Genomic DNA, 10228 nt, shown 5'->3' with positions numbered 1-10228 from the left:
TTAAACAGAGAAAACCGCCAGCGCCTCAGCTCCTGCAAGCGGGAATTTTCAGGAAAGTAATCTGCTGTCTGGGTGTGGGTGCACATGTGCGGCTGGATACACGGACATAGGCACCACAGAGGGCACGTACGTTGCATGTGTGTGTAGATGCACGTACACTCCATACATGTTACACCCAAGCAGAGCATGGGGTTGCATTCTGGGCTAGACAGAGTTACAAAGCTAGCTCAGGAGTGCAGTCAATTAAGGTCAGATTTCTGTGCGGCTAAAGGACAGGGAATGCTGGGTTCAGTCCCGTTGAGAGGCACGTCAAACACCCCCCTCAGAACGGAGCTTTTGAGAGGGTTCAAAGGAACCCAAAACAAAAGCCTTCCTTTGTGGAGTTTCCCTTCGCTCATTGTCCCCTTTCAACTCCCAGGGGCCTGCCCCTTGAAGAAAGGGGCTGCTAATGTGCAGAGTGGGAGTTTTAAATTGTGCGGGGCCAACAATAGGGGCCCGTCGCCAGCCTCATTACAGAATCATCCGAATGCCGGAGAAGGGTTTCCCACTGATTAGCATAAATAGCAGAAAAACTCTTTCACCAACAAAGCAGGTTTCATCTGCCCTCAGTGTGTCCTCACCTTGACTTCAAATGGCCAGTCACTCTCCCTGCACAATGTAGGGCTGGGCATCTTGGCCCCCGTACCTCCGGGCCGGCGGCATTCAGGGCAGTATCAACACAGTAGCCCGTGTGTTTATTCAATGACAGCCCCCTCCTTCGGACAGGGTTCCCCACCACTGTGGGCACTTCATCCTTTTCCTTAAAGCCTCTAGCCAGGGCAGAGAGAAAGGGAGCTCCGGAGAAGCCGAGCTACAACCCACACCTTGTGAGGGGGGCTGCTGGGGTAATCAGGTTCCTACTGTCTCCATTCCTCAGGCCTGTTGTTTCTGCGATTCTGCTGCCAGATTAAAGAGTCATTAATCACTGGGGCCTGTCAAAGAGGCTGTGCCCCAGAGGGGGAGGTTATTGGCATCTGGGGTTGTCCAGCAAAGGTCTGGTTTGCATTACAGCTCACAACAGGATAGCGACCCTTTCTCCCATTAGCCACAGGGGAGATTGTACCTACCGGGAGGGCTGCAGGAGGGCAGGACCAGCCCCAGCCTCTAGACTCTGGGCCCTGACTGTGTCTAGGGCATCCCGAGGAGGACAGCTAGGTGGCTGAAGGGCTGCAGTCCATGTGTGGAAGGATCAGCTGAAGGGACTGGATGGACAAGTTTAGCCTGAAGGAGAGAAGACTGGTGGAGGAGAGGACGGCTGCCTTCAAGGGTCTGACAAGCTGCCACTTGGAAGAGGGCTTAGCCAGGGCCTGCTTGGCCCCAGAGGGCAGACCCGAGAGTTACAGGGGAAGGCCAGGAGAAGGTGCTCCCCATTAGGGCTGGCCAAAGCCTGCGGGGCTGCCTTGGCACAGGGGGCTCTTCTTCACATCAGGCTGGAAGATCACTCATTGGAGCGGGGTCGCAGCGGGGACTTCTCTTCAGGCACAGGTGGGGCTCCCTTCTGCCTCAGAGATGCTGTGATTCACTGGTTAGGATTCACCATCTGGTGAACACCGAGTATCATAGTGGAGTCAGCTCTGGGTCCTGAGTCAGGAAGACTCAAAATCACATCCTGCCTCAGACCCTTCTGCCTTCCTCAGTTTCTTCAACTGTAAAATGGGAGTACTAAGAGCACCTACCCCAGAGAGTTGTCATGAAGACCAGATGAGGTGTTTGTGACTGGTATGTAGTAGGTGCTTAATAAATGCATATTTCCTTCCTGCCTCAGTTTCCTCATCCATAAAATAGAGACAATAACATTCACCTCCCAGAGTTTTTGTTGGGTTCAAAGGAAATAACATTTGCAAAGTACTTAGCAAACCTTACAGTGTTCTGGAAATGCTATTTATTATTATTATTACTATTATTATTATTATTATTATCACTTGCTGTCATTGCTCAGTCCCTAGAGGGATGATTCGTGTTATCATGTATAGTTTCTTCTGAGCTTTTTCTGTCATCGGTGACGGCTGGAGACTCAGGAGCTCACGGACAGCGCTGTCAACCTCAGGCTTCAGGGTTCTGCTATTTCTTGTAGTTTAAACAGGGAGAAATGCAGGCATGCCTTCAAGGTGAAAGGTTCAAGTCAAGAATTTCCGCATCCCATTTTCAGAATTCTCAAGGCCCGGATGAGCGCTCAGCTAGGGCTGCTTGACTTTGCTGTGGTAGCCCTTCATGTCTCACCTGTCTCCTCTCTAGATGTAGGTACAAGGCAGCCTCCACCCCCCACAGAGAGGGGGAAATGGAGCCCAGCATCCTCCTCCCTTGAAACAGCCCAACAAATTCTACAGGGAGGCTGGATGTAGGGCTCTGGATTCCTTTCCACCAGAAGTGAAGTGCCTAGCATGGACCAGTGTTATTTCCCAGACACCAGACAGAGCTTCTATTCGTGTTCCAGGTGGGCATTTAGGCTGGTCAAGAGAACAGGAAGGCCACCTTCTGTCCTACTGATGATGGTGATGATAGCAGCAAACAGAGCAGAATAAAGCGGAAAGTTTCAGATTCAAATTCCCAAGGTCACTGCCTGTGTGACCTTGGAAATGTCATTTCACTCCTCTGGGTCCACCATGGCCATAGGTGCACCATTAATCCAGATCACCAGATGATCACAGGACTCTGCCCTCGGGTTAAAGCAACATCTTGAAATGTAAACTTGGCTGAGCGTCCTAGCAATAGGTGTGCCCTCGAACTTTTTCTGTTTCTCTGCCAGTTTCTTCCCTTTCTGTTTTTCTGGGTTCCGTCTGTCTCCTTTTCCTCCTAACTGGGGATTGGGGGAGGGACAGAGGGAAGAGGCCGGGTGGCTCAAACCCTAGTCCCCTTCTCATATGGCATCCTAGGATTTAGAACAGTAACCTTAGACCTTAGAGATCATCTTTTCAGATGCTCAGACCAAAGTCTAGAGATGGGGGAGCCTGGGAAGCATCTTATCCAACTGACTCATTTTACCCATTAGGAGGAGGAAGCCGGGAAAGGTCAGACAGGTCATACGTGGCCAAGATAAGATTTTTTCCTCATACATTTTCATTTTTGTCTTTTGATATCCTTGGCATTTCCCCCATTACCCCTCCCCCTCCCAGAGACCCATGCAAATTCATAGCAAATACAATTTATAACAAACAAAAAATTTTCAGGACAAAAAAAAAATAAGAAAACTAATTTGAACCCAGGTGATAGGATCACATAATCTCAAAGTTAGAAAGGAGTCAGAAGCTTTCTAATCAAACCTGTAACTGGAAAGAAAAAAAACCTTCTACAATGGTCTTTTATTTTAATATTTGACCTTCATTAAATTTTTTTTTTCAATTAACACACACTTGTTCTCTTTCTAGCCTCTCCACAACAGAAAAAGGAAAAAAAAAACCTTTGTAACATATATGCACAGTCAAAACACATTCCCACCATGGCCATGTACACAATGTGTCTCAGTCTGCATATCTCCTCCATGGCCTCTCAGGCAGAAGGTGGTGGCAGCCTCCATCCTTGCGTGGTCCTCTGAATCCTGGTGTTAATCCAAATTCTGAAGTCTCTCAGAGTTCCTCAGTGTTGCAATGGGAGTACAAACTGTCATTCTGTTCCTGCTCAGATCACATTGCCACAGATACTGAATTTCATAGTCATGGATTTGACCTGCCATAGCAGCCTATAAAATGCCAGTTTGCATCTTTATTGTTGACATGTTAGCAATCTCTCTCAACCTTGGGCCATCTCTGAGTTTGATAAGCACATTAGGTGAGGAAGTGGATAGAATGCTGGCCCTGGAGTCAGGAAGAGCTGAATTCAAATCCAGCCTTAGATACTAACTGGCTGCATGACCTTGGGCAAGTCACTTAACCATTGTTTATTTCAGTTAGGGATAACTCCCAGGATTGTTGTGAGGATCAAACGATAACATTTGTAAATCACTGAGCCCACTGTTGGGTGATATAAATGTATGCGTGTGTGTGTACATATATATACCCATACACATATATAATTGATTAACCAAGTCATTGCTAACGGCTGTTAAGCAGCACAGGACCAAGGACAGATCCCCCGGGCACTCTGCTGGAGGATCCTGGTTCAGGTCCATGAATACTGACCTCTCTTCAGCCACCAGTCCTGCATTTCCACCTGTGCGCTGGGCTGCCACTCCTGGACAGCTTGTTGCCACCTTAAAACGCCCAGATTCCACGTGCCCGAAACTGAACCCACATCTTCCTCCTCCTCCTCTTTGCCGCCCTGCTCCTCCCATGGATGAGAGCCTGTTTTCTCAGGCCCCTTAAGACTTCAGGATCGTCCCTGACTCTCCTCTCTTCCTCACTTTCACAGCTAATCAATTGCCAAGCCAACAAATATATACTAGCCATATACTTTGTTGAGGCAACAGGACGCCGAGGGTAGAGGGTTGGTCTTGGAGTAGACCTAGATTCAAATCCCACCCCTGAAACTCTGTGTGACTCTGGGCAATTTGCACCATTTCTATGGGCCTTGAGCAATCCCCAAGAGCTTATCCAGAAGCCATCTCTGTCAGGGAGAGCTCCCAGCCCTTATTTGATATTATTTGCAAGGCTAGTGTTAGTGACCAGGGATACAAGTCAAAAACAAGAGCCCATACCTGCCCTGCAGCAGCCTGGAATCTAGTGGAAGGTTTGGTTACTTATCACAACGCACTCTGGGCCAGCACCTGGGCTTCTCTGGGCCTCAATTTCCTCATCTGTAGAATGTAGATCTTGTATCTGATGACCTCCAGCATCTCTTCCATCTCGAAATCCACCAACAGCTGCCCAGAGAAGGGCGTCTGGGGCTGTGAGGGCGGCGGATTGTGCCACGCCATGTGGAGGACTGGCAGAAGGAACCCGGCTTGTTTAACCTGGGAACTTAGGGCGCCAAATGAATGCAGTCTTCAGCCCATATCTGGGTAGAAAGAGTGGCAGGTCCCAGGCTCAGCAGCCAGGTTCACTGACTCTCCCATGCTTTAAAAACTTTTAATTAACTTAAGTCATTCAGAGGCAGTTAAGTGGTGCAGTGGATAGAACACCAGCCCTGAAGTCAGGAGGACCTGAGTTCAAATCTGTCCTCAGACCAGTCACTTGACACTTACTAGCTGTGTAACCCTGGGCAAGTCACTTAACCCCAATTACCTTAAAAAAAACCTTAAGTCACTCAAGAAGCATTTATTAAGTTTATTAACTGATTAAGTACCTTTGGTGGGCCAGGTACTGGGATAAGGGCTGGAGATATAAAGATAAAACCAATGGTTCTTGCTTTCATTGAGGAGTATGGGGCATTGAGAGCAGGGAGGGACTTTAGTCCAATCTTTTCCTCCTATAAATGAGAATATTGAATACCATCAAGAGAGGGTAGGGAAGTAACTGCCACCTGGGTGGCAGTCAGGATTTGAACTCAAGCCCTCTCACCCCAGACCCCGCTCTTTTTCCTTCTATTCCCCCAGGACTGCTGAGAGACAGCATTCCGTTTATGCCCTTACTCTTCTTGTTTCTAAATTCACCATGTCGGGTTCCTCCAGTCAGCACCCCACATGGCATGACTGCCAGCCCCTCTGGTCCCAGGGCCTCACGGTCAGCTCTGCAGCTACGACCCCTTGAATCTTCATCTTTGCTCAGCCCCTGGAGGGGAGAAGGCTTCTTCCTTGGGTGGGGGGGGCGGCATGTTCATGCTTTCTCCTCTTGTTGCCCCCAAGAAAGGCCCCGAGCAGCTCCTGAGCCCCCTCCCGGGGCATCCTGACTCCCTTGCCAGGGCTCCTTCAAAGCCGCCTCCCTTTGGAGGTTTCTTAGTTTAAAAGGAAACAGAACAGAAAGCTGTAGGTGTCCCAAAGGGCCTCCCACAATGGCGTTCTTGTTGTCCAGGTCTGATATTAATGGGCTACTCCTTGGGATTTCAGACTGGAGCCGTTGACAGCAAATGAATCTAAGAAAGGAAGGACTGTGAGGCGAAGGTTTAAAAGAGAGGAAACGCCTCCCCTCCCCTCCCCCCTCCTCCTCCCCGCCGGCTTTGATCCGGGCTCTGGAGATGGATTGTCCTCATTTCACAGGTCCCCGTGCGGAGGTGGACGTCGTTGGGAGGCAACGGCGAACTGATCTGTTTTCTAAGGGATCTCGGGGGCCGGCCCAGAAAGGGGATCAAAGCTGCTGGAGAGTCAGAGGAGGATGAAGGATTAGGCACTCGATTTTTTCACGCCTGCCGTGCACATGGGGACCTGATGGATCAGTATGAGAAACACAGCCAGGCAGACGCAGCCCAGGCCTGGGGCAGGGGCTGCCGGGGGAGGGGGGCGGCCGGAGGGAAGGGAACTCGCCGCAGCTGCAAACCATTGAACGCTGACTTACCATTCTGCTTCTGCTTTAATTGTCCTTCTATGTGTTTTCCTTCGTTCAGCACAGTTCATGGCGACTTCCAGACCTTTCTGATCTTTAAAAATGATGAGCCCGACTCCTGCCAGGCCTGTAGAAGCTGGGGGGGGGGGGGCGTGAAGCAGAGCTGCAAGGCTGTGACTGAGGAAGCCAGAGATAGCAGCACCAGAACCCAGAGCTCCGGGTTCCAGTGTTCCCTGTTCCACTGGCTCTTCATGTGCAGCGTTTGACACTGGACCTGGGATCAGAAGCTCTGGTCCCAGATCTGACCTCTGACACCTCCTAGCTATGTGACCATTGGTGAGCAAAGAAATCCAGATTTGGAGCTGGGAGGAACCTTGGAACTCATCTAGTCCAACCCCTTCATTTTACAGAAGAGGAAACTGAGACTCAGAAAGGGGAAGTGACTTAGGCACTGTCACCCATGGGATCATAGCCCTGAACCTGGAAGTCACTTTAAAGGTGACAGACTTCACCCCCTCCTGAGGCCAAGAATGGTAGAGACTTCCTGCTGGACTGGAAGCTCCTGGAAAGGAGGGTCTGAGGGAGGTACAGAGACTAAGGGACTAAGACTCGATGCCTACCCTCTAGAAGGTGCATGGTCCATCCAGGAGGTCAGATTGGCCCCGCATGTAACAAGTGATACATGATGGGACGCAATAACTGTCAGATGCAGGTGATAAAGGCCACAGGAGTACTGGGGATGGAGATATGGGGTCAAACTATCAAGGAGGGCTTCATGGAGGAGGTGGGACATGAAGTAGGTTTTGAAGTCTTGATGGAAGTAAAACAGGCAGAAAGGAGAGAAGAAGCTGTGTTCCTTTGGGAAAGGGTACAGCAATGTTGGAGGAGATGCTTGAGATGAAAATGGGTGCCCGGAGACAGAGACTTTGGTACAAGGGCAGGAACGGGGTGGGGGTCGAAGAGATCACCAGAGCCATGCAAAGTGATGGATCCAATAGCCCCCCAAGGCTGGCAGCAGAAGATGTCTAGGGAGGGATCCCTCAAGGAGGTTGTATGCTTTTGGGGGGAGTATTGGGGAGTAGGGATGGCAGGCAGAGTTTAATTCTACCATTTGGGTTTTCCTTGTTAATTTCTTTGCTCTTCTGCCCTTATTAAAGGCACTGACATTTCATTAATGGGGGCTACTGGGTAGAGAACACATGGGGCTCGGGAACCTAAGTGGACAAGCTTTACAAGAGAAACATGTAGGTGCCTGAAAGGAGAGAAGAGAATGGCTGCCCAATGCTCAAGCTCCAGATTCTGGCCTTATACCGCCATCTTTAAATTGAGGAGCCCACAACATCTCACATTAGTGACCTGCCATTACAACAAGGAGATGGGAAACTAGGTCAGATCACCAGTCTTGATCCGAAGCTCTAGGTAAAGGAGGAAACTGCCACCTGGTTAGGACTTCCTGCTGGGGAACTGTGCCTGCTTCTCTTTCCCCTCCTCTTCTTCCCTTCACACTTGTCTCCCTCAGTCATTTCTGTGTTCGGGTGCTATCCCCTAGCACAACTCTGCCATTACTCTAGTGAATGAGGCAGTTCTTACCCCTGGGGAATGTGTGTCACTATGGGAGAGCTGAGCCTCAGTACCCAGGGCTCTCCTTCTTCTCCATCAAACCCCCTAGAAACTGCACTGAGGTAGCTGGTGATCCTCGGCATCTGCTCACCCAGCTCCCTCGCTTTACAAATGTGGAAACTGAGGCCCCAGGAAAGGAGGTAACTTGCCAATGTCACGATTAGAACAAAGGTCTCACTACATTCCCATTTTTTCCCTACCTTCAATGGACTTAAATTAAAATGTCCAGAACACTTAAGTCTGGGGAAATCCTTCTGAAAGGGGACTCAAAATCTCCTGGTTCTCTGGGTTTCTTTCATTTTCTCACTCTCCTGTCCCTGAGTGTTTATTTCCTTTTCCATCCCTCTGGTATCTGTGATTCAGGGAGACAGCATAGCTGTTATTGCAGGTGTTGGCTTACCCTCCTCTGGCTGCTCTGCAAATAAGGCCAGGTCAGGCTGCCCCCGGGGGAAACTAGAGCCCATTGTCTTCTCTTTCCATCATTTTATTTTAACATCACAGCAGTTAACTGCCTATTGGGGCTTCCACTAGAAACTCAGCCACTCATCAGGTTAATGCTATGCCATCAGGAGCTGGGAGGAGTCCAAGTTTGCAGAAGACAAGGCTTCATTTTTTCCAGAAGTGAGAAAAAGTGGCTCATCCATTTGTGTGTGATGAGTGTCAGAAGCAGCACATGCCTTCGAGTGCATCCCTGAGCTGCTGTGGGGCAAGTGTTCCCTGCCCCTTGGTGCCCCCTCCCCATCCTCTGAAGAGGGCGATGCCCTGGGGAGATAGCAGCGGCATGATGCCTAGTTTCGGGTCAGTGTCCTAAACAAATAATCAACTCAGGGGAAAAAAGAAAACACATTATCATCATCATTAATACAAGTGGCTCATGCCCTCTTCTGATGCCTCATTCAAGTGTGGAAGGTGACTCTGGATTCTCAGTGCACACTCTGCCAATAGATAGAAGTCCTGACAGGGCTTCTCAATCAGTCGGTCAATCAACAAGCCCTTGCTATGAGCTAGGTTCTAGGTTCACTCAAAAAGTGAAACAGTCCCCTGCCCTCACAAGGCATACAGTCTAGCCAAGAAAGACAAGATGTGTATGTGGGGGTATGTATGAAATAGATAGGGCAGCTTGGTGCAGCATGAAGCACTGGACCTAGAGTCAGGAAGACCTGAGTGCAAGTCTGACATCAGACACTTCCTACCTGTGTGACCCTTGGCAAGCCACTTAACCCAGTTTGCCTTAGTTTCTTCATCTGCACAATGAGTTGCAGAAGGAAATAGCAAGCCACTTCAGTGTTTTTACCAAGAAAACCCCAAATCAGGTTACTGAGACAGACACAACTGAAGTGATTGGTGGGGAGGGGTTAAGGAGCAGGAGAGAAAGTGATGCTTGAAGTGAGCCTTGAAGGACATGGGGACATCTCCGAGGCAGGATTGAGGAGGGAGGGCACTCCAGATATGGTGGGCAGCCATTGCAGAGACACGGAGAAGGGGGGAGGACCTATGAGTGCAAGGCACAAGAAGGTCCATGTGGCTGAGCCACAGTCTAAGTGAATGGAGCAATGTGCAGTGAGGCTGGGAGGTGGCAGGTTGGGGCAGGATAAGAAAGACTTTAAATGCCAAATAGAGAAATGTGTATTCAATTCTAGAGGTCACCAAGTTCCATTAGCTTTTCTTTCCAGTTACTGAAGAAGTCGAATGGTGGATAAAGTGTCAGACTCGGAATCAGCAGAGACCTGAGTTCAAATTCTGCCACAGGCATTAGCTGCATGACCCTGGGCAAGCCCCTTAATCTCTCTGGGCCTCAGTTTCCTCAGCTGTAAAGTGGGAATAATAATAGTACATATGTGACAAGTTCGGGGGAGAATCAAATTAGATGGTATATGCAAAGGACTTTGCAAACCTTAAAGGCACAGAAAAAAGCCAAGAGGGGTAGTAGTGGTGGTAGTGGTGGTGAAGGTAGTAGTAGCAGTAGCAGCAGCAGCAGCAGCAGCAGCAGCAACAATAGTAGTAGTAGCAGTAGTAGTAGTAGTAGTAGTAGTGGTAGTAGTAGTAGTAGTAGCAGCAGTAGCAGCAGCAGCAGCAGCAGTAGTAGTAGTAGTAGCAGTAGTAGTAGTAGTAGTGCCCAGATAGGAAGATTTCGATCAGAGAGGGGCCTGCCGATAGATGGTGTGTCCATCAGCTCTACTAGGCTTGGGGAGGGTTTTCACCAGTAGTGCAGCCACCAG

At 49.5% G+C, this 10228-nt stretch overlaps 1 long non-coding RNA gene across 1 annotated transcript; it reads right to left on the bottom strand.

Moving 5' to 3' along the window:
- Nucleotides 1-5263: 5263 nt before the first annotated feature.
- On the bottom strand, nt 5264-6526 carry LOC110193176 (uncharacterized). The gene is made up of 3 exons (XR_002320397.2): nt 6402-6526; nt 5543-5982; nt 5264-5379 (listed from the first exon to the last, which is right to left on the bottom strand). It is a non-coding gene; the product is annotated as an uncharacterized LOC110193176 (long non-coding RNA).
- Nucleotides 6527-10228: the final 3702 nt, after the last annotated feature.

Source organism: Phascolarctos cinereus, unplaced genomic scaffold (assembly GCF_003287225.1).
Source record: "Phascolarctos cinereus isolate Bilbo 61053 unplaced genomic scaffold, phaCin_HiC Scaffold_7;HRSCAF=346, whole genome shotgun sequence".
Classification (NCBI taxonomy): Eukaryota; Metazoa; Chordata; class Mammalia; order Diprotodontia; family Phascolarctidae; genus Phascolarctos; species Phascolarctos cinereus.
Note: the sequence above shows the minus strand (reverse complement) of the source record. Positions and strands in the feature narration are given on the sequence as shown.